The sequence below is a fragment of the Panulirus ornatus genome, chromosome 58 (genome assembly GCF_036320965.1).
Source record: "Panulirus ornatus isolate Po-2019 chromosome 58, ASM3632096v1, whole genome shotgun sequence".
In the NCBI taxonomy this organism is placed as follows: Eukaryota; Metazoa; Arthropoda; class Malacostraca; order Decapoda; family Palinuridae; genus Panulirus; species Panulirus ornatus.
Genome location: NC_092281.1, coordinates 24,026,562 through 24,052,218, shown reverse-complemented (window position 1 = coordinate 24,052,218; position 25,657 = coordinate 24,026,562). Strand labels below are relative to the sequence as shown.

At 46.7% G+C, this 25,657-nt stretch overlaps 1 protein-coding gene across 1 annotated transcript in view; it reads left to right on the top strand.

Moving 5' to 3' along the window:
- Positions 1 to 14,285: 14,285 nt before the first annotated feature.
- LOC139766675 (protein Tob1-like) overlaps positions 14,286 to 25,657 on the top strand; it is a 91,461-nt gene continuing 80,089 nt past the window's right edge. Inside the window, exon 1 of the mRNA XM_071695581.1 lies at positions 14,286 to 14,306. The gene's annotated coding sequence lies outside the window, so the exon portion shown is untranslated. The remainder of the gene's footprint in view (positions 14,307 to 25,657) is intronic.

Genomic DNA, 25,657 nt, shown 5'->3' with positions numbered 1-25,657 from the left:
ACACATGTACATACACACGTCCACACACGCAAATATACATACCTACACAGCTTTCCATGGTTTACCCCGGACGCTTCACATGCCTTGATTCAATCCACTGACAGCACGTCAACCCCTGTATACCACATCGCTCCAATTCACTCTATTCCTTGCCCTCCTTTCACCCTCCTGCATGTTCAGGCCCCGATCACACAAAATCTTTTTCACTCCATCTTTCCACCTCCAATTTGGTCTCCCTCTTCTCCTCGTTCCCTCCACCTCCGACACATATATCCTCTTGGTCAATCTTTCCTCACTCATTCTCTCCATGTGCCCAAACCATTTTAAAACAATCTCTTCTGCTCTCTCAACCACGCTCTTTTTATTTCCACACATCTCTCTTACCCTTACGTTACTTACTCGATCAAACCACCTCACACCACACATTGTCCTCAAACATCTCATTTCCAGCACATCCATCCTCCTGCGCACAACTCTATCCATAGCCCACGCCTCGCAACCATACAACATTGTTGGAACTACTATTCCTTCAAACATACCCATTTTTGCTTTCCGGGATAATGTTCTCGACTTCCACACATTTTTCAAGGCTCCCAAAATTTTCGCCCCCTCCCCCACCCTATGATCCACTTCCGCTTCCATGGTTCCATCCGCTGACAGATCCACTCCCAGATATCTAAAACACTTCACTTCCTCCAGTTTTTCTCCATTCAAACTCACCTCCCAATTGACTTGACCCTCAACCCTACTGTACCTAATAACCTTGCTCTTATTCACATTTACTCTTAACTTTCTTCTTCCACACACTTTACCAAACTCCGTCACCAGCTTCTGCAGATTCTCACATGAATCCGCCACCAGCGCTGTATCATCAGCGAACAACAACTGACTCACTTCCCAAGCTCTCTCATCCCCAACAGACTTCATACTTGCCCCTCTTTCCAAGACTCTTGCATTTACCTCCCTAACAACCCCATCCATAAACAAATTAAACAACCATGGAGACATCACACACCCCTGCCGCAAACCTACATTCACTGAGAACCAATCACTTTCCTCTCTTCCTACACGTACACATGCCTTACATCCTCGATAAAAACTTTTCACTGCTTCTATCAACTTGCCTCCCACACCATATATTCTTAATACCTTCCACAGAGCATCTCTATCAACTCTATCATATGCCTTCTCCAGATCCATAAATGCTACATACAAATCCATTTGCTTTTCTAAGTATTTCTCACATACATTCCTCAAAGCAAACACCTGATCCACACATCCTCTCCCACTTCTGAAACCACACTGCTCTTCCCCAATCTGATGCTCTGTACATGCCTTCACCCTCTCAATCAATACCCTCCCATATAATTTACCAGGAATACTCAACAAACTTATACCTCTGTAATTTGAGCACTCACTCTTATCCCCTTTGCCTTTGTACAATGGCACTATGCATGCATTCCGCCAATCCTCAGGCACCTCACCATGAGTCAAACATACATTAAATAACCTTACCAACCAGTCAACAATACAGTCACCCCCTTTTTTAATAAATTCCACTGCAATACCATCCAAACCTGCTGCCTTGCCGGCTTTCATCTTCCGCAAAGCCTTTACTACCTCTTCTCTGTTTACCAAATCATTTTCCCTAACCCTCTCACTTTGCACACCACCTCGACCCAAACACCCTATATCTGCCACTCTGTCATCAGACACATTCAACAGACCTTCAAAATACTCATTCCATCTCCTTCTCACATCACCACTACTTGTTATCACCTCCCCATTTACGCCCTTCACTGAAGTTCCCATTTGCTCCCTTGTCTTACGCACCCTATTTACCTCCTTCCAGAACATCTTTTTATTCTCCCTAAAATTTACTGATAGTCTCTCACCCCAACTCTCATTTGCCCTTTTTTTCACCTCTTGCACCTTTCTCTTGACCTCCTGTCTCTTTCTTTTATACTTCTCCCACTCAATTGCATTTTTTCCCTGCAAAAATCGTCCAAATGCCTCTCTCTTCTCTTTCACTAATACTCTTACTTCTTCATCCCACCACTCACTACCCTTTCTAAACAGCCCACCTCCCACTCTTCTCATGCCACAAGCATCTTTTGCGCAATCCATCACTGATTCCCTAAATACATCCCATTCCTCCCCCACTCCCCTTACTTCCATTGTTCTCACCTTTTTCCATTCTGTACACAGTCTCTCCTGATACTTCTTCACACAGGTCTCCTTCCCAAGCTCACTTACTCTCACCACCTTCTTCACCCCAACATTCACTCTTCTTTTCTGAAAACCCATACTAATCTTCACCTTAGCCTCCACAAGATAATGATCAGACATCCCTCCAGTTGCACCTCTCAGCACATTGACATCCAAAAGTCTCTCTTTCGCACGCCTGTCAATTAACACGTAATCCAATAACGCTCTCTGGCCATCTCTCCTACTTACATAAGTATACTTATGTATATCTCGCTTTTTAAACCAGGTATTCCCAATCATCAGTCCTTTTTCAGCACATAAATCTACAAGCTCTTCACCATTTCCATTTACAACACTGAACACCCCATGCATACCAATTATTCCCTCAACTGCCACATTACTCACCTTTGCATTCAAATCACCCATCACTATAACCCGGTCTCGTGCATCAAAACCGCTAACACACTCATTTAGCTGCTCCCAAAACACTTGCCTCTCATGATCTTTCTTCTCATGCCCAGGTGCATATGCACCAATAATCACCCACCTCTCTCCATCAACTTTCAATTTTACCCATATTAATCGGGAATTTACTTTCTTACATTCTATCACATACTCCCACAACTCCTGTTTTAGGAGTATTGCTACTCCTTCCCTTGCTCTTGTCCTCTCACTAACCCCTGACTTCACTCCCCAGACATTTCCAAACCACTCTTCCCCTTTACCCTTGAGCTTCGTTTCACTCAGAGCCAAAACATCCAGGTTCCTTTCCTCAAACATACTACCTATCTCTCCTTTTTTCACATCTTGGTTACATCCACACACATTTAGGCACCCCACTCTGAGCCTACGAGGAGGATGAGCACTCCCCGCGTGACTCCTTCTTCTGTTTCCCATTTTAGAAAGTTTATACAAGGAGGGGAGGATTTCCGGCCCCCCGCTCCCGTCCCCTCTAGTCGCTTTCTACGACACGCGAGGAATACGTGGGAAGTATTCTTTCACCCCTATCCCCAGGGATAATATACATATATATACACACACACACACACACACACACACACACACACACACACACACATACATATATATACATATGAAAAATGTAAGAAACAATTTAGAAAACATACACATTCATATATATTATAAAAATAGTGCGAGTGGTCGAGAAGCTATACTTGGCGCATTAGAAATAGCTAAATCATTATTACCACATGACTAAGTTCACACATACACATGTAATCACGCACACTTACACACCACATACACATGTATATACATACACGCCCACACACGCACATACACATACTTATACACTTCAACGTATACATACATATACATATATACAAATGTACATACTCATACTTGCTGCCTTTATTTATTCTCGTCGCCACCCCGCCGCACATGAAATGGCATCTCTCTCTCTCTCTCTCACGCCCCCCAAGGTAGCGCTAGGAAAAGACAAAAAAGCCACGTTCGTTCACACTCAGTCTCTAGCTGTCATGTGTAATGCAGCAGTGTGGACCATTGTAAAGAAAAATCCACGACAGAAACACTTCGAGTAACATATATTCAATTATCAACATTTGTGACAACGTTTCACAAGTCTTTCCACTCCCAGCTGGACACCAGTTACCTAAGAGTAATACAAGACAGAAACCGGGCGAGATTATAACCTTAAAATAACAACTTACATTATGGGGTTAACGCAGTCATGTCATTCAGTTATCAAGAGGCAACAATTAATGACAATACGGCAGTAAACAACGCTGCACCATCCCAACACACACGACCAACTGATGTCACACATCTTATCAGTGGAATGACGACTCAAGCTCAAAAAAAGATACCTGATCTCCGTCCTTATAAGTTGTGCTTTTGAAACAAACGACTCACAGGAGACAGAAGGTTTAGCAAACCTTAATATGTAACATGTCAGTATCAGTGAAGGACAAATGATCATTCAGTTCTGATATTTCTTCTTCAAATCCACAAAACGTTCGTGCAAACACATGTCAATCCACAAACACGTGTAAACACATATGTAAATCCATAAAACGTACGTGTAAACACATATGTAAATCCACAAACTTACGTGTAAACACATATGTGAATCCACAAACTTATGTGTAAACGCATATGTAAATCGCACTTGGCAGAGTCCAGGATGGTAACATCACAAGGTTGGTACATATATCACCACTCACTCCTCTGAATGTTGTCTGGTTAGGTTAGGTCATGTGTGGCAAACCTGTTGTAAATGAGTAGCCTTCATACCGTCCATCCACGTGTATGGTAAGACTTCGCCGTGAAGCCATCCCTATACAAGCTGCCCCGCGGGTGTTATGTGACCATCTGTATACCATTATGTTACCCATGAACTCCTTACTTAGACGACATGCCGGGGAGTATGTGGTCATACGATCCAGTAATTTCAAAATTCTGGACTTTGCCACGTGAGAACGTTATGGATTGTGAGACTATAAGGCTTAATGATAATTTGACCTTTATTGATATTGGTCTATTATATTCAGGTTCTCCCTTTAAGCTGGCGCTTCTCCCCCCGTTTTAACCGACCGATTTCCAAGCAGCAGATAGTTTCTTGAAACGTCGAGGTCCTAAGAAAGAGGTCAATGTTTCTGGTTGCATTATCGTTACGTAAATTGTGTGTGTGTGTGTGTGTGTGTGTATGTGTGTGTGTGTGTGTGTGTGTGTGTGTGTGTGTGTATGTGTGTGTGTGTGTGTGTGTGTGTGTGTGTGTGTGTGTGTGTGTGTGTGCCATGCCTTGGTCAGGAGAGCCTCGACTTCGAGCATTAATTAGCTTGTGTCACTCCCGTCTGGCCAACGACCCATGCCACGCGTCACAAGATACGTTTTATTCATCTCTATGACCACACTAAACCCCGCGTTGTGTACGTCATGCTGTGGGTGGGTCGGTCCTGTGCCACACTTCCTGCAGGTGTGGAGTTCCACACTCCAACCACATCCTGACGCGGTCAACTGAAATATTTGTGATCAGGTCTGTATCAGTCATCCTCCGTTACATTCATCCCCTGTACCAGTCATCTTCTGTATCATCGTCCTCTGTACCAGTCATCCTCTGTATCATCGTCCTCTGTACCAGCCATCCTCTGTATCATCGTCCTCTGTACCAGTCATCCTCTGCATCATCGTCCTCTGTACCAGTCATCCTCTGTATCATCGTCCTCTGTACCAGTCATCTTTTGTATCTGGCACCCCTTGTGCCGGTCATCCTCTGTATCAATGATCATTTGCATCAGTCATCCCTTCTGCAGGTCATCCGCTGTGTCAGCCATCCTATGTTACAGTCATCCTTTGCATTAATCACCCCTTGTACCAGTCATCCTCTGTACCAGTCATCCTTCCTTACCTGTGATCCTTTTCTATCAGTCATCCATTTGAACCAGTAAGCCCTTATTAATCCCCCACACCGTCGTGCCTCCTGTGTCTGGTACCGAGCAAAGTCCATCACTAACGACGACAAGGATCTCTGCCCAGCGCCACCTGGAACCTGAGCACCGTCCACAACCACAGTGGACAACACGCAGCAAACCCTTGTCAGGTGGCCAAGTGAGGTAGGTATGTGCAACGTGTATCAGTAGCCACTAACGTCTGAGGTGGTGTCCTCTCTCTCTCTCTCTCTCTCTCTCTCTCTCTCTCTCTCTCTCTCTCTCTCTCTCTCTCTCTCTCTCTCTCTCTCTCTCTCTCTCGATTTAACCTACCCAGAAGAAAAAAAAAAGATATGAAGTAAATATTTGCATTTGAAACTTTATCATCCTTTTTTTTTGTTGGAATACTTAGCTCCTTGTTAAAAATTCATCATAGTTTTCAAACTGCAATGAGCCACGGGGTAGCAGAAAGGAGCAAGCAAGATGAAAAATGCAAGGCTTTGCAATATGTCTGAGGACATGACTCCAATTAACTTCAAAATGTGAATCAGAGCAATATCTACCCTGTCATATAAACAATGAATGACAATACAGCTTTTATTTCATTACGGGTCAGTAGTGGATAAAATATGATCCCCCCCCCCCTTCCCTCCCCCGAACTGAACAGACCCACGCCGACCTGGGTCCACACAGGGTCGACCTGGGTCAAGGTGAGAAACAGAGACGCCGAGAGAAACAAGAGGAGACATATTCTACCTTCCTCCTCCTCCTCCTCCTACCCCTCCTCCTCCTCCTTCTCCTCCTCCTCCTTCCCCCCTCCCCTCTTCCCCCCTCCTCCCCACGGCAAAAGACGACCCTTGACCTCACTGGAGTGCCTCCGAGAGCAACGACCCAGATGGCACCATCCTCGGGGAGGAGATGGGTGGAACCTAAGCAACCCAGTGCTAATGAGAGCCGAGCATGAGGAATCACCTGAAGCTGAGTCTTGAGCAGTTCGATGGAAGGCACCATCTGTTACGGGGGAGGAGGGAAGGCCCGGCTGAGCGGAGCAGCGAGACGCGAGCCACGCGGAGCATCCTGACACCACCACCAGATCTCGAGCAGTTCTGGGAGGCATAATCTACAGGGAACATCATCCGTTCTCTCACACGTCTCGAGGGTGTTCTACGACCCGAGGGTCACATGAATCTGATGGTCTCGCTTGACACTGCCCTCCGTTGTCTACGAAAAAAAAGAAAACGAGCATTGAGTACATTAATAAAAGAAACTGGAACCTAGTTGTCACACACACAGGGAGATCTATGTGACTGATATCCTCTTTGACCACGAGGGTACGATCCCTGAGCACGAGGATACGATCCCTGAGCACGAGGGTACGATCCCTGAGCACGAGGATACGATCCCTGAGCACGAGGGTACGATCCCTGAGCACGAGGATACGATCCCTGAGCACGAGGGTACGATCCCTGAGCACGACGTTACGACCCCTTGAGCACTACTTTACGACCCTTGGGCATGATGGTCCGGAAGAATCAGGTCAAAGGCCGGGTCATGATACCATAGGGTCGTCCACTCATAGTCTAGTGGTTCAATGGACGTCTTACATAAAACTACTGTGTCTCTATAACACTTCGCCTTCAGCCAAGCCTCTGAACACTTCGGTCTGTTCCTAGACTCCGTCGTCACACACAGGGCTTCATTCACAACAGCCTAGTTCGTCCGTCGTCCGCGTCCACCAACTATCAATACTTTTCTTCTCGAATTTGTGGTGCACATCCCACGTTCTGTTGAATCGTCAAACACTAGTGGGGGGAAAAAAAAGATAATCCTGGCGGTCGGTCAAATAATGCCTCACGTTATGGTGATTTAGCGTATCAGCGGGGCGTTGGCCCGACACAAATGGATGTAAATAGCTTGATTTATCGTACATTTGTCCGGTAATTTTTTTTTTTACGCAAGAGGATTCGCACATCTTTTGGTATGTAAATATTCCTGAACGCCATGTTGGCGGACAGGTCGTCTTAATTACAAAGGTCTTGATTCTAATGTTCTTGTATTAGATCTTACCGTAGAGTTTATCATATATATATATATATATATATATATATATATATATATATATATATATATATATATATATATATATATATATATATTCTTTTTTTCATCCATATTCGCCATCTCCCGCATTTGCGAGGTAGCGTTGAGTACAGAGGACTGAGCCTCAGAGGGAATATCCTCACTTGGCCTCCTTCTATGTTCCTTTTTTTTTTGAAAACTAAAACACAGGAGGGAGGGAATTCCCTCCCCTCTCAGTCACCTTCTAAGACAAGAAGGGAATACGTGGGAAACATTCTTTCTCCCCCATCCCCAGAGATGATATATATAAAGGCAGCAAGTATGAATTATGTACATGTGTATATATGTATATGTTTGTGTATGTATAGATATGAATACGTTGAAATGTATAGATATGTATATGTGCGTGTGTGGACGTGTATGTATATACATGTGTATGTGGGTGGGTTGGGCCATTCTTTCGTCTGTTTCCTTGCGCTACCTCGCTAACGAGGGAGACAGCGACTAATTTTTTTTTTTTTTTTTTTTTTTTGCTTTGCCGCTGTCTCCCGCGTTTGCGAGGTAGCGCAAGGAAACAGACGAAAGAAATGGCCCAACCCACCCCCATACATATGTATATACATACGTCCACACACGCAAATATACATACCTACACAGCTTTCCATGGTTTACCCCGGACGCTTCACATGCCCTCATTCAATCCACTGACAGCACGTCAACCCCGGTATACCACATCGATCCAATTCACTCTATTCCTTGCCCTCCTTTCACCCTCCTGCATGTTCAGGCCCCGATCACACAAAATCTTTTTCACTCCATCTTTCCACCTCCAATTTGGTCTCCCTCTTCTCCTCGTTCCCTCCACCTCCGACACATATATCCTCTTGGTCAATCTTTCCTCACTCATTCTCTCCATGTGCCCAAACCATTTCAAAACACCCTCTTCTGCTCTCTCAACCACGCTCTTTTTATTTCCACACATCTCTCTTACCCTTACGTTACTTACTCGATCAAACAACCTCACACCACACATTGTCCTCAAACATCTCATTTCCAGCACATCCATCCTCCTGCGCACAACTCTATCCATAGCCCACGCCTCGCAACCATACAACATTGTTGGAACCACTATTCCTTCAAACATACCCATTTTTGCTTTCCGAGATAATGTTCTTGACTTCCACACATTCTTCAAGGCTCCCAGGATTTTCGCCCCCTCCCCCACCCTATGATCCACTTCCGCTTCCATGGTTCCATCCGCTGCCAGATCCACTCCCAGATATCTAAAACACTTTACTTCCTCCAGTTTTTCTCCATTCAAACTTACCTCCCAATTGACTTGACCCTCAACCCTACTGTACCTAATTACCTTGCTCTTATTCACATTTACTCTTAACTTTCTTCTTTCACACACTTTACCAAACTCAGTTACCAGCTTCTGCAGTCTCTCACATGAATCAGCCACCAGCGCTGTATCATCAGCGAACAACAACTGACTCACTTCCCAAGCTCTCTCATCCCCAACAGACTTCATACTTGCCCCTCTTTCCAAAACTCTTGCATTCACCTCCCTAACAACCCCATCCATAAACAAATTAAACAACCATGGAGACATCACACACCCCTGCCGCAAACCTACATTCACTGAGAACCAATCACTTTCCTCTCTTCCTACACGTACACATGCCTTACATCCTCGATAAAAACTTTTCACTGCTTCTAACAACTTGCCTCCCACACTATATATTCTTAATACCTTCCACAGAGCATCTCTATCAACTCTATCATATGCCTTCTCCAGATCCATAAATGCTACATACAAATCCATTTGCTTTTCTAAGTATTTCTCACATACATTCTTCAAAGCAAACACCTGATCCACACATCCTCTACCACTTCTGAAACCACACTGCTCTTCCCCAATCTGATGCTCTGTACATGCCTTCACCCTCTCAATCAATACCCTCCCATATAAATTTACCAGGAATACTCAACAAACTTATACCTCTGTAATTTGAGCACTCACTCTTATCCCCTTTGCCTTTGTACAATGGTTATTTCCGAACAGACGCACATAGCCAGCTGATAGCGTTTTACCGAACCTAACTGTACAACGCGGAGGTACATGAATACGAATAAAGTGCATATGAACGCGCACCTTCATACAACATACACCCCTCCAACAGCCAGGATCGAACCCGGGACCCCTGTGCAAGAGGCAGGCATGCTAACCGCTAGGCTATGGGACTGTATAATAGGAAACAACTATTCGAAATAATAAGTACTCGAATACCCTTCGTCTCACAATGGTGAGCAACGGGGTCTATACCGGTTATTTGCGAACAGACGCACATAGCCAGCTGATAGCGTTTTACCGAACCTAACTGTACAACGCGTCTGTTCGGAAATAACCGGTATAGACCCCGTTGCTCACCATTGTGAGACGAAGGGTATTCGAGTACTTAGTATTTCGAATAGTTGTTTCCTATTATACAGTCCCATAGCCTAGCGGTTAGCATGCCTGCCTCTTGCACAGGGGTCCCGGGTTCGATCCTGGCTGTTGGAGGTTTGTATGTTCTATGAAGGTGCGCGTTCATATGCACTTTATTCGTATATATATACATATATATATATATATATATATATATATATATACGTATATATATCCCTGGGGATAGGGGAGAAAGAATACTTCCCACGTATTCCCTGCGTGTCGTAGAAGGCGACTAAAGGGGAGGGAGCGGGAGGCTGGAAATCCTCCCCTCTCATTTCTTTTTTAATTTTCGAAAAGAAGGAACAGAGAAGGGGGCCAGGTGAGGATATTCCCTCAAAGGCCCAGCCCTCTGTTCTTAACGCTACCTCGCTAATGCGGGAAATGGCGAATAGTTTGAAAAAAAAAAAAAAAAAAAAAAATATATATATATATATATATATATATAAAGAAGAAAATTTAGATCTATATTCATACAACGTTTTGAAACACTTTCTCTGGCGACTGGTTGTCCTAGGCGAGGACCCAGAGCCAGTCCAGTCGACCACAAAGGAATATTGTTTACCATCTTTTTTTTTTTTTTTTTTTGCAAAACATTCTACTATCCAGGTTGGTCTCTCTCTCTCTCTCTCTCTCTCTCTCTCTCTCTCTCTCTCTCTCTCTCTCTCTCTCTCTCTCTCATCTGCTGGCTGGAGGAGAGCCATTACTGTCGCTTAAAAAGAAGACCCGGTTTGTCTTAATTCCGGAACAGCTTCAAATGTGTTGTTGTGACACACAAGTTCCGCTGGGTACACACAGGCCAGAGCCTCCCCCCCCCCCTCTCTCTCTCTCTCTCTCTCTCTCTCTCTCTCTCTCTCTCTCTCTCTCTCTCTCTCTCTCTCTCTCTCTCTCTCTCTCTCCACCATCATGACGGCCACCATCTTTTCCTCCCACCAGCAGGCAGGTAGGGAGGCGTCTCCTCCTTTAATCTTAACACCATCCTCCATCGCTCTCCACCTCCTCCTGACTATGACTGTGGCTAGCCTTGGCCTAGGTGGTGGTACACACCAGTTGTAAGATGTAAGACTGCAGCTTAGCTGTGTCGTGCCTCGCGTCCCTTATTATCTTTTTTTTCCAGTGTGTGTGTGTGTGTGTGTGTGTGTGTGTGTGTGTGTGTGTGTGTGTGTGTGTGCGCACGTGTGTGTGTGTGTGTGTGTGTGTGTGTGTGTGTGTGTGTGTGTGTGTGTGTGCGCACGTGTGTGTGTGTGTGTGTGTGTGTGTGTGTGTGTGTGTGTGTGAGTCGCTTGTCGTATGCTGGCACTTACGTTGGCCTCTCTGCCATTCACGTAACGATAATTCACCACGTTACATAGCTAAGTGTCACAGGGTTCTATAATCACCACGTTACATAGCTAAGTGTCACAGGGTTCTATAATCACCACGTTACATAGCTAAGTGCCACAGGGTTCTATAATCACCACGTTACATAGCTAAGTGTCACAGGGTTCTATAATCACCACGTTACATAGCTAAGTGTAACAGAATTCTGTAATCACCACGCTACATTACTGTGTCACAGGGTTCTGTAATCACCACGTTACATTACTGAGTCACAGGGTTCTGTAATCACCACGTTACATTACTGTGTCACAGGGTTCTGTAATCACCACGTCACATTGCTAAGCGTCGATACAAAAGTCGTGTCCTCTGGCACATTTACTCGCCATATATCTTGCAAGTGTAAAACTTTCTCATCTTTAAATACACTCGTGTAAAGTTAACCCTCATTTTCAAACAGCTTCATCACCCAAGGGTCAGTCCTCACGAAGCTGGCCCTGACGACTTGTCAAAATACTGTGTATAGAGACCTCGAGGAAATCATTAGTGACTAACATTGCGTTAACCATATATTTTCGTATGTCTAACAGTGCGACCAGAAGACGTAGCGGCGTCCTTCTCCGTCCTTACGTACGTGTGAATGGAGAGTATACGAGACGACTGCGTCGCCCTCAAACGAACCCGTTTCGAAAGCAGGTCTGGTGTTCCAACCCTCAGGCCGGGGAGATGTGCTCTCCTAGCAGATTGATTCACCTCGAGTAACCCTGTTGCCTCGAGCCACTTGTGTCTCCACGTCTCGGCTTAGATTTTACTCCTGCTTTGCGTAGGTCTGCGTGTGTCATGAAGCAGTGGGTCCGTCCACGCGAACCACCAAGGTCGTGTTCAAAATGAGTCACTCAACTACAAGTCTGGATTTGTCTCCTCCTACACCACACCAGAGCAAGGACGTGAGGGAGGGAGGGAGGGAGGGACGTAAGTATACAGTCTTGGAGCGTGTTTGCGTACATACACGTCCGCCTAGCAGTACGCGCACACTAACCAAATCCTGTGTCTCTAACTATCCAAGTCTCAGTTTGATTCCTGGTAAGAAGTTATCCCACTATCGACGTTTCATGCAGGGTTTGTTTATATCTATCCCTAAAAGGCTCTATCTTTTTTCACATTCGAGTCCAGATCTAGTCTGCATGAACTAGCCAGACAGACAGACAAACAGACACAATGATATACAGACAGACACATTCACAAGCTGCTCTTAAAATTGGTTTACTTTACTCCCCACAACATGAACACGTGTACCTGCATTTTACCATTGCCGTCCTACTTTGACACCAGCAGGTCCGTGCGTACGCAAGCCTCAGAAATTTCGTCCGCAGTCTGGCGTCTAATCTGCGGACTGCTCTATAATCATACCCTGGCTTACACCACTGCTCCAGTTAGGGGGGGGGGGGGAACTTGTCTTTGCGACACCACAGCGTCCTGGGTTGGACTGTCAAGGGTACAAATTTCTACGCGATTTTTTGACAGCCTTCATGTCTGCTGCCCAACTTGGTCGTGCCTCACCCGTGGACCTTGAATAATTGACCTGCAAGCAGTCCAACCAGGCAGCCCCGAGTTCCTCGCTCATGAAGCTACAGCGAACACTTGAGGTTATTTACGAACTTGTGGGAGGAAAGATTTCAAGATTTTAAGACTGAGCTGACGAAAGGAACGGTGCGAAGTGTGGCCCCCAGTGATAGTGGAGAGAGAGGGAGAGCTAGGTTCTTGGGTCTGGTTGGAAGGTTTGGCTGAGGTAGTGAGGGTTGGACGTTGGTTAATGTGGAGGAGGTGTAGGATTTGGGAGCTTGTGGGAATGGGGAGGATTGGTGGGTCGTGTGGACGGGAGGTTTAAAGTGATGATGAAGGTCAGAATGCTGGGGTTGTGGGATGTAGGGGTTGGATGTTGTGGGAGGTAAGGTTGGGGGATGAAAGGGGTGGTTGTGGTGGGGGAGGGTAGGGTTAGGGGGGGAAGGTTGTGGAAAACAGAGGACCGTCCCACATGACCACCTGAAATACGACACCTCAACATGGGTCATGACCTTTACTGTGTTGTACTTTGTATCGACGTACGAGGACCTCAGCCTCGACCTCTGTAACACGTATCCACCACATCGTATATACCACCATACACTCAAGCACCTCCGGTGGCTGCAGGGCCTCGCCCAAGCCGTAGCGTGTGGCCTGGTAAACAGGAGCAATTAAAACTTAGCTCACCATTACCCTCCTAAGCACCCCACAGACCCCCCCCCCCACTCCCTGGGAAATATAAGACCTATTTCTCAGGCAACTGTGGCAACAATCTCCACCACTGATAAAGGAACCTACTTTTTTCTCCTCTCGCCCTCTGGGATATCATTCTCCCCCCTCCCCCACACCCCCCGATAACCCAGATAGATGTGTGTGTGTGTGTGTGTGTGTGTGTGTGTGTGTGTGTGTGTGTGTGTGTGTGTGTGTGTGTGTGTGTTCTTCGTTAAGGCTCTTATTCCAATCCCTTACTTGGTGCAGCACAACTCTATAGTAATTTACATCACTGTAAATCGTCTACACGATATCTCGTACTCGAGTGGGATGACTGTATACACCAGTACAACGTATGACGTTGATATGTTTATCATCACCGTCATTAAGGGACGAGGTTCCTCACAGGTGACCCAGCTCTCTCACAACATACTCACCATCAGCATCGCTCTCTGCTGAGCCTCACCCTCGGGGGTATGGTAATGGCCGACCACTCCCACATCACCTACCATAAGACGTCTGTACACTATGTAAGTACAAGTTACTGTACATTCTGTACTGAGAACCTCCGTTGAATCCACGGCAGTGAACGATGAACAAGGGGTAAGACTGAGCTGGACTTCAGGAACTTTTCGTTTTGTATCAAATAAGAAAAACATTTCGTCCACATGATTTGCTCATGTTTCGTCCACGACATATTCTACAATGGAAAATGTCACATGGTTACTTGGTTGGTCCACTGCTCTCCTACAGTATGGTACAGACTATAGCTCTCTATCCTGTGGTGTATTTGCTATACCTTGGGAGATCTATATAGCTCAGGAAGATCTATACCATAAAGCCCATTGCTATAACCCCATAATATGTCCCATGGTACTATGTCCATAATATGTCCCACGGCATTCTGGTCATAATGCATCCCATAGTACTCAGGTCATAATATGTCCAATGGTTTTCTGGCCATAATATGTTCCATGGCATTTTGGCCATGATATATCCTATGGTACTTTAAGGATATTGTATTCCGTGGTAAAGTATTTAGACTATAGTTTGTCTCATAGAAAAGCAATCAGATTGTAATATGTTTGCCGGTTATGTACTCAGACCATGATATATCCCGCAGTAAAATACTCAAACCCAAATGTGTCCCATATTACAGTATTGTACTCTATCCCATGGTACAGCACTCATACAAGAATATACCCCATAGCATCGTATGTAGACCAAATCATATCCCACGGTGCAATACACAGAACAAACTATATCCCAGGCGCAATATATACATACAGACCTAACCATACCACATGGTACAGCATCTAAGGCCATACATATACATCACTGCAACACTCGGGCCATAACATCTGGTCTCCTCCGTCTGCCGTATGCACCATCCCCGTATCTCTTACCCCCCCCCCCCCCCCGGGAAACTGTTCCTCCTCCCACCGACCCTCTCATCTCTCTCTCTCTCTCTCTCTCTCTCTCTCTCTCTCTCTCTCTCTCTCTCTCTCTCTCTCTCTCTCTCTCTCTCTCTCTCCTCGAATAACCCATGATCATTCTTCTCCATAATCCATCCCCTCCCGTCCTTCACCCAGGGCCACGCAGCCATCCACAGTCAATCCTCGACGTCTCCACATTAATTTCTCCATGTTAGCTCATCCTTAAACACCCCCATCTCCCCTCCCCCACCTCCACCCCCTGCCCCGTTTTCATTAGCGTCCGCCTTATCATATGATCCCCTCATACAACCATCAAGAAATATATATATCTTATTGTATGATGATATATCTTTAAGTCAGTTATATATCTATAAAACCCTGCAAGAAACAAGAGTAAAACTAAGCCAGGGGTTAAGAGCCCCGATGATTGGCTGTTTCGTCTACCAAGTGACGTCACAGACTTGAGTTATGGCGTCACTGCTCACTCAGCCATGACGTCATAGGGCAGCACCACCCAACAACACCACCACCAATCAGAGGCGTTATGTGACACAGAGGCGTGGGGGAGAGCTTAGGAGAATGAGACAGAACGAGAGAGAGAGAGAGAGAGAGAGAGAGAGAGAGAGAGAGAGAGAGAGAGAGAGAGAGAGAGAGAGAGAGAGAGAGATGAGAGAGAGAGAAACTGTCAAACACGCGATTCACTTGGGACACAGATGGCCGACCTTGTGCAGATCAGATTGTGACGAAGCCCCGGCAAAATAGGTTTCCAGTGCACGCCAGCGGCTGGCGAGGCCCCTGGGCGAGCAAGATCAGGGTCAGTGACCTGATGGCAGGCCCTTGGCTCAGATTGGGAACCTTGCGTGATCGAAGACCCTCAGCTCAGATTTAAGGTCTGTGAACAGGTCAGGTACGTACGAGGGGGGAATGAGCCAAGGGTACTAATCGCAGGCCCTGACGACCTGATCAGATGCCAATCTCACCCTGAGATCAGATTAGGGATATGTGCATTGAGTCTCAGGTCTCACACTATCAGGGATGAGGCAAGGTATACTGACGGGGGCCCTGAGGAAGGCAAGAGCTCAAGATCAGGGACAGACTCGTCGACGTCAGGCCTCGAGGGTTCACACTAGGGCGCGGGTCCTGAGCCTAGATTGAGCAGGGAGGGAGGGAAGAAAGAGAGAGAGAGAGAGAGAGAGAGAGAGAGAGAGAGAGAGAGAGAGAGAGAGAGAGAGAGAGAGAGAGAGAGAGAGAGAGAGAGGAGGGAGATGGGAGGGACTAGAGGCGTATGTACTCGTGTAGTTGGGTCATTTCATCTTGACTCACTCTATATTTTCCTCTCTCTCTCTCTCTCTCTCTCTCTCTCTCTCTCTCTCTCTCTCTCTCTCTCTCTCTCTCTCTCTCTCTCTCTCTCTCTCTCTCCATATTTTCCATAATTCTCGACTGCAAGTCCCCAAACATCGTATAGACGCAGACATATAAGAAAATCCTTAGCGTTCACTTAAGTGACCAGAATTTGTCAAATGATCACGCATGTAAGTACTCTCAGAAAACCTTCACAGCCGTCTCCTCCCACCTACTGCACGCAGCCCCACCAAAGTCAAACTCTCCCTACGTTTGTTGGTGTCGCTGAGTGGTGCACCTTCCTGCCTGAGCCAGCTAGACTCCACTCCTCCCGGTCCACCACGCCCTCCTGAACAACCACGTCCACCCACCTCTCCTGCTCTGCGTCTGCCCACAGATTGTTGACCAGCCACGAGACAACTTGGGGGGAAATCACAGACGATATCTAAGAATTCTGTAATTATTTCGAAATCTGAGGATTCAATTCCTATTATCTGATTACATGTTGGGCTACACTTCCCCACCGCACCCCCACTCCTAACCCCCACCCATCATGATGTAAGCAAGACTATCGTATAATAATAATCCCAATTCAATTAAATACACTTCCACAGCGGCGTCCAATATAACGGTGGCTCCTCGAACCCCAGAACCCATCAAGATAAAGATAATTCAAAAACTTGTATACCAAAAAGAAAAGAAAAGATACTGTGAAATTTTTCTCTTCACCGCCACACATAAGCTCGTGCTTAATTGAACCCTCCCGTTGATACAAGATCCTTATGAGATACACACCAAAAGATATGCTCACCGTACACCTCATACATTAAATCAGATTCATTTTAAAACCCAAATACAAAGAATGTATGACACTTTTTACAACTTAATAAAATATTTCAAAAAACTCCAAAATACTACAGAGACTCATCAAATGATAATTTCCATGAAATATTTTCTTAGGATCGCATAAAAAAAAAAACGCCGCGATAGAAGATGGTTACAGCTAACTACTGGTATCAGGCACGTCTTCCACATAATTGCATTAGTGACCCACATGTGCAATCTGGCCTCCAGTGCCCTCTCGCTGTGTGTCACTTCTTTCTTCCCTTCAACTCATCCTCAACACATACATATGCCCAGTGGGTGATCAACCACTCACTGTCTTCCTCAGTTGAGCCTGAAGTCTCTCTACCCTACTGGTCTTTTGTGAGCCTAAAGCCTCTCTGTCCCACTAGTCTTTGTGAGCCTAAAGCCTCTCTATCCCACTGGTCTCTGTGAGCCTAAAGCCTCTTTATCCCACTGGTCTCTGCGAGCCCAAAGCCTCTCTATCCCACTAGTCTTTGTGAGCCTAAAGCCTCTCTATCCCACTGGTCTCTGTGAGCCTAAAGCCTCTCTATCCAACTAGTCTTTGTGAGCCTAAAGCCTCTCTATCCCACTGGTCTCTGTGAGCCTAAAGCCTCTTTATCCCACTGGTCTCTGCGAGCCCAAAGCCTCTCTATCCCACTAGTCTTTGTGAGCCTAAAGCCTCTCCATCCCACTGGTCTCTGTGAGCCTAAAGCCTCTCTATCCCACTGGTCTCTGTGAGCCTAAAGCCTCTCTATCCTACTAGTCTTTGTGAGCTTCTGTATCCCACTGTGAGCACGAAGCATCACCCTTCTCTTAACCTCAGGACTGGTCAACAGCCACCCCACCCCACACTCCTAGCAGTGAGGCGTCACCCGTCATTGCTCCTGTGATAACATAAAGGTATTTCATTTTCTATGTTAGTTGAGTCGGCTGGCACTATATACTCCCTCCCGCGTTCCACACGACACTGTTTCTCTCACCACGTAGCCCCCTGGTCCGTTCCAACGTGGACCAGTTACCACGCCGTTACCACGTGGTAGGGACCTACGTCGCCCAGAGGTGGATATTTTTGACGCAAGAGCGGCGGGGCGTTTATGGTGCCCACCTACCCATCATGCGTGCGGTGGCGTACACACGAGGCAGAGCGTAAGAAAGGTACGGGGACTGGGGCCTCGATGACTGTATACAAGTAACACAGTGAGGAAGCTGGTTACTAGGAACTAAGCAACCGTAAATGAATTACTTGACAAGATACAAGTTAAGTAAACTGCTTACATAAGCTGAACAATAATGACTTGGTCCCATGCCAAGGTATATAATAAGTGAACTATTTACAACAGGCGAAGCCAAGATACTTTTTTAAGTACATGAGGGAGGGCGCTGTTATGGATGAAATGCGTACACTTACGTACATAATCTTGTAATGACAGGTTGGAAGGATGTCTGACTCCACTAATGCTACGAGAGTCATAACGTTGCAAGGTGTGGGAGTAAATCAGATGGCGAAGTTTAAATCTGGCTCGTTGAAGATCAACAGGAGAGGGAGGGGCGGACTGCAGTGAGTCGTGCAACATCATCATCATTATCATCAAGGTGTCTGCTGATCATGTGAGATACATCTGTTCGTTCACGTTCTTCCCCGGGAGATTGTTTTAAGGCTAAACCCAGGTAAAACCCAGGTCGCATGGTCAATTATATCCCTGGAGACATAAGTATTTCCTAATTCGTCGGTCCCGTCGTGCATTGTGAGCCCAGCATGCGAGGGGCAACCAGAGAAAGTGGGACCGTAAGTCCATCATGGGTAAACTGGCCACACCTGTATCGTGCTCCAGACATACAATATTCGTGCGCAAGGGACTTACGTGAAGTTCACGAGGGGCGAGAGAGAGAGAGAGAGAGAGTCACGTACACCTACACTACATTTCTAGGAAACGTTGGCACTATCTAGGGCAATGAGGGAAGCAAGAAGAGTGTGGTCAGCCGGTTACTAATGCTGAATCCCCCATTCTAGATAGGAACCATCAGCGTGTACACCAACAGCAGCACTTTGCCAGCAGCTCCCCAGCGGTCTCTTGAAGGGATCCGTCTGTATGTGAGATTTCTGAGAGACTGTCGGGAGGTTATGGTGTCACAGCGTGACTAAGGTTCTCATATCTGACTCATAACTTCAGTTCAGGTTGTGATCCGAGCGAAGGCTTTGGGGAGAAGGAGGGAATCATGATATCAAGCGGGTTAATTTCCCATGGGTCAGGGGAGTGCAGCTGCTGTCTCACATGGTAAAATTCATGAATACCTCACGTCCTGAACCCAACTGGTGTTCCCGTAACCCATCCAGATGGATGTCTCCCATTCCAGGAGAAGGTCTGGAATGCTTTCGTGCATGGATTGGGACATGTTTGCCTGAACATCTAGATCCAAGATGACTGACTTCCGTTACTCCGTCTCTGTAACTAGGGAGACCAAAATTATTTCCTCATATCTAGACTATTTGTTGGCTTGCGACAGCCAAGGATGATGATATAGCTTCACCCATGTTCCTCAAGTCTTCCAAGCCTTCTATTAGGCGCTAAACAGAAATGCATTAACCAGATAAAGATGAACGTTATTTCAACTACCGTGACATCAGCTCCACACTGAGCATAAAGGCCAACTACTGCAGCCCTGAGTGCTTTAACATCTTTATCTGTAGTGATAACTAAGTCTAGCTACAGCAGCTCCAAATAATGGTTCTATTACGCCAAGATATCGATACCTTCATACGTATCTATCGTGCGGTCTACCACTCAGTCAGTTTCCGCAAGGTGTCCGTTGAGCGTCATTATGTTGTCATCAGATAACGCGATAATATTTTTTTCCATTCCTCATCGACCTTCGAAACTGAGCTTCACACCTTCGACCTGCAAGAGGTCATCGCCGTCCTCCTGGAAGATACGCTATCCTTTGCTCCTCCACCCACAGCGTGAAGTCCATCCCCCACAACGGACCTCGGTCATCTCCACTCGGTCTTGAACCTCATGTAAACATTCCGTCAGCCTTATCATACAGCACGGTGTTCTCCAGCGCCTTCCTCCTCTACAAGTGTCCACTTCATCCTCTCCCGCCGTTGGTTCCTCTGACGTGATCACACCTCACCCTGGCCTAAAGGCTTTGATGTGCCCCTCACTCTCCACATACTACAAACCTCGGCAACGACGACTTCCGGATAATGAAACACCTGTTTCAGTACGTACTTGTGTCTTCTGTCACTCTCATTCCAGGATCCAGCAAGTCAACACGCTCAAAGAAGCATACTCTCTCTGCTCCATGTAGATTGTACTGCCTCCCATGAAGAGCTGCTTGTTGCTTCGCGTGGTTCAATCGTTCACTCGTCATTTCAAACTCGTTCCTTTACCAGAATTCTATCGGAAGACTGCCCTGCTCTCCATTTCAAAATACAAACAGAACCTATTAAGTTGTTGACACATAACTCCAGGGGTGTCAGTCTCTCTGACGAACGCTCACAGTTTAGCATCTTATCCCCAATATTCTCAGTAAGCCCTTCTGACACAGTAGCACATCACCCCGCTGGCAATGGTCTAGTGGAATGCACGAATTCAAAAATCTTGATCGTCGGGTGCCATTTCGTCTCGACCAACAATACCGCTTGAAAGAGGGCCGTTCCCATTGTTCATTATTCAGTAATCGTCCAGTTGATAGGCGCCTCTGTATATTTCATCCATTACCTTAGAGACAAACGTCTGCCAAACGAGGTAATACTCTCTTCACCAAGACCAACCAACAGTGTGGCTGGCTCCGTCACAACACGACCTGCATCGTCCCAACGCATCGGTAATGTAATCCGCAAGACTCCAACACAGCTCAGATCCTCAGAAATTGTCACGACAGCAAAAACCTCCACGTCCCAGACCTGTTCACGAAGGGCAAGTGGTTGGTGAAGCGAGACGCATCGTGTCTCACACCTATGCTTCTACAAGATGGTCACCGCCCCTCACTACGGGAGATGGAGAAAGGAAGGGGGTTGGAGAAGAGAAGGTACATTCGAAATATGGGAGATACATATGGCGTATCTTTAGTATGTATTGTTCACATGAAATCGATGTATACAGTTCACCACTGGGCGTCTAGGGTTCGAACCCGGGCCATCTGAGTGGTAGATGTAAAGTGCACGGATGTGTATGGTGTGGGTATTCAGGAAGGCAGTGACATGAGTGACTCGGACATTCGAGGTATGCCATTCCGGCTTCCTTAAGCTAAATATGATCGTCGAGTTTTCCAGACTTTCCAACCGACCGGGTCAGTGTTGTGAGACCCTTCCCTCCACCACATCTTGTTGCCCAGAAAATCGGATGGATGTTAGAGCGTAATCTCTCCCTCGACCGCTGATCTTGTCATGGTTTTTGATCTCACTGATTCTCTTTTCCTCTCGGACCGACTCAGGTGTACCCACGGTCCATTGTCTCCCCTCTGTGGGTACTGTCCTACCGATGATTATGTGATTCCTCCCACTCCAGGCCTTGGCAATACGTCCCTCAAAGTCGTCTGGGGGTCTTCCAATTCTCCTTTACCTCACCATATCATTTATAGGCTCACGTGGCCCTTGTACTACGTAATGTGTCGTCACTCCCTCGACCCATCCAGCTGAACCACTACACACTCCCTCTATGGACCACGTAACCAGCCGTGTTCAAGCGTTTACCTCCACGTAAGCTCGCGAGGCGTTCCTCTTTAATTTTTCGTCAGATTGACTTCACCTGCCCAAATCTCTTTTGTTGGTAATGCCAGTGTTGTAAAACACTAATGGCTCTCCCAGGGGGCACCGGTGTAATTACGAACTTTGTCTGCAAATATCTCCCTGAAAGTTAGAATAGGTCAGTATGTTATTTTAGACTCTTGGGTACTGTCGAGAGATCTCTGAGAAATCTTGAGACGCCTCTCGAATCACCGTAAATCTAAGTCACTCCCTCTTTGTCTTTCGTGTAAGTCTTTCGCTTGTCTGCCACGACGCTTGAGTGTCGATAGGTCCAACAGATGTGTCCACCCTGCGTATCTCGGGCTGGTCATCTGTGTCTCACCTTAGGAGGTGTTGCCACTGTCATACGTCATCCTCCACCCGTGCTGCCAGCGACCACACCTTCCCACCTCCGTCTCTCCGTCCACCAATGGTTCATTCATCAGTAACTAATCTTCATTCAGCTTAATCTTTATCTTTTTTTCTTTTTCGAAATGTATCATTTAAGGTTTTTAAGTTTTTTTCCTTTTATTCCGTCACTTTTACGTATATACTACACTGCACTTAATTGTGATAACGGATAACTATGAACACCCCAGAACTCAGCCGACTCGTCTGCATGTTATTGCACCGCAATTTCCTTTAATAATTATAACTTGGTTGTGATTCACTTCTATTCACCGCATGAATTATACCTAAGTCCCTTACGGACTCTGTTAATTGTTTCCTGGCACTTTTGCAACTCTCTCATGTGCAGCCATTAATATTCATGTCATGTGTTTACGTGCTTTTTCACTGTATGTTGTATATGTCCCTGTTTACCCCAAGTGCTTTTCTCTCTTGTCTATAAATGAATCCCAGTGTATGAGACCGCCATAGCAGGGGGATGGGTTCTTTTTCCCAACTCTTTTCTCTAGTCCTCTAAGTCCCTTGTGCATGACGGTACGATCCTGAAGCACGAAGACGGTACGATCCTGAAGAACGACGGTACGATCCTGAAGCAGCACGACTGTGCGATCCTGAAGCACGACGGTACGATCCTGAAGCACGAAGACGGTACGATCCTGAAGCCCGAAGACGGTACGATCCTGAAGAACGAAGACGGTACGATCCTGAAGCACGACGGTACGATCCTGAAGCCCGAAGACGGTACGATCCTGAAGAACGAAGACGGTACGATCCTGAAGCACGAAGACGGTACGATCCTGAAGCACGAAGACGGTACGATCCTGAAGCACGGTGACGGTGCGATCCTGAAGCACGGTGACGGTACGATCCTGAAACACGAAGACGGTACGATCCTGAAGCACGGTGATACGCTACGACACCCCCCCCCCCTTTCCCCCACCCCTCGGGTACGAACGGCCCTTAACTAACACACACGTCTGCCTCCTTAAAGCACTCCCTCCTCCCTTTCCCCCACGTGTGTCCAGGCAGCTCTGTATTCGACCATCCAGGGGAAGACGGACGGGCAGGTGGTCACCATCATTGTCATCCCTCGGTGGAGGTCAATGTGTAAGTGACTCTGGAATCGTCAGGTCATTATCTTTACAAACCATTTTTCTTTATTAACCTAACAAGAAAATATAAAAGAAATATATAAATAGATCTTGGACTTCTTTTTTCCGTCCCATTCAATTCAGACTATACTCTGTCTCAAGTTCCTTTTTACGACTCGAAATCCCCTTCCCCCCACATCAACCTGCCAGCCGAATAAAAGTTCAATTATCTTCTAAATTCTTTTTTTTTCCTCCGAACTTAAAACTACTTTGATAATGCATGTCAGACACACACACACACACACACACACACACGGTAATCCAGGTCAGATCTCCAACTCAAATCGAACCAGTTGTCGAGTGGTTGGGCCAGATATGAACCACGTTCGTTCGTTACCAACAGTTCCTACTCCAAATGCACGACCCCCGACGAAGTGCCCTCCGGGCCACGCGGGTCAAGATCTGGCATGCCTGGGTTCGACTCTGTCCTGCCACGGGGACCACGTCAGGGTCAAATTCGTCGTAGTAAACCCTCCATCCAGGCCCTATGGACCAAACCATGGACGCGAGGCCACACTCTTCCAGCAGTGATGTACCGAGTCTTACGCTTCTTCATCTGGTGACGGTGGGAGAGAGGGATACGGGTACACGAGGAACAACAACACTGCGCTGTTGCGCGAGTACAGAGAATATGAGGTGGAAAAACGTGATGCACGATTATGGTAGGAAGGTGAGGAGTTAAGGAGTCTCGTGGCGGAAACCATGAAGGATCCCTTGATTAAGAGGGTCACTGCAGGAGACATGAAGGTGCTGATTAACGAGTCTCGGTGAGTCTTGACCAGAGAACTGCTTGACTGTCTCGCCCTCGGCGCTGGCAGGGTATATCAGGACGGCCAGCCTCGGGGTCACGGAGGCAGTCTATGGGAGATGAGGACGCCCCTCCCCGTGGGAATTGTCCAAACTTCTAGATTGACTAAAAAGACTAAAAGAAAGCTGGCTGACTTGCTAGAGACGAGGGTAGTTTTTTCTTTTCCTTTTTTTTTTTTTTTTTGAGACCTGGAGAAGGTGGAACTTCTGTCATTACGGTCGACGGTGGCCCCCTCTGAGCTCCGACCTCTCACACTTCCGCGGGAGAAACTTTGTGTGAGCTTATAGTCACGCCGTGTCCCAGGGGCTGATGATATGAGTCAAGCTCTACCACCTCCATACATTGGCACGGAGGTCGACTCAGGGGCGAGGATATTGCTCGTAGGTTCTTGAGATCAGATAAAGAAAAAAAAGGGTGTCCCTCTCTGGCTCCAGGGCCAGATAAGGGAGAAATACTGTCCTCCAGTCGTATAAAGCAGATAAAAGAATAAGGGCTTTGAACTCAGTCCCTAAAAGATCAGATACGGGGAAGAAATCAGACCAGGGACACAAGTTGGTTATCTCAGTTTCACCAAAGCCTGGAAAAGGATGCTGACCTGAAGCCCTTGAGATCTGATGAGGGACAAAGATGCTGATCTGAAGCCCTTGAGACCCGATGAGAGACAAGGACGCGGACCTGAAGCCCTTGAGACCCGATGAGAGACAAGGACGCGGACCTGAAGCCCTTGAGACCTGATGAGGGGCAAGGATGCTGACCATAAACCCCCTAGGAACCGGACCGTAGGAGATGGAGTGAGGGATGACCTCGGCTTCTTCCCGTGACCTGCTTACCCTGGCACCCTGGTCACTGACCCCGCCACACTGTGCCAGGATCACCAGGAACAAGTTTTTCCGATCTGTTTTCATCCTTTTTTTTTTTATGGATGTTTCCTTTCTCTTTTTGCGGCACTACCGCCAGCCCTATGTCGGTCAGACCAGCTGGTTTCCTCTCTCTCTCTCTCTCTCTCTCTCTCTCTCTCTCTCTCTCTCTCTCTCTCTCTCTCTCTCTCTCTCTCCGTGGAGTTTGCATTATTAATTTATTTCACTTTGTCGCTGTCTCCCGCGTTAGCGAGGTAGCGCAAGGAAACAGACGAAAGAATGGCCCAACCCACCCACATACACAC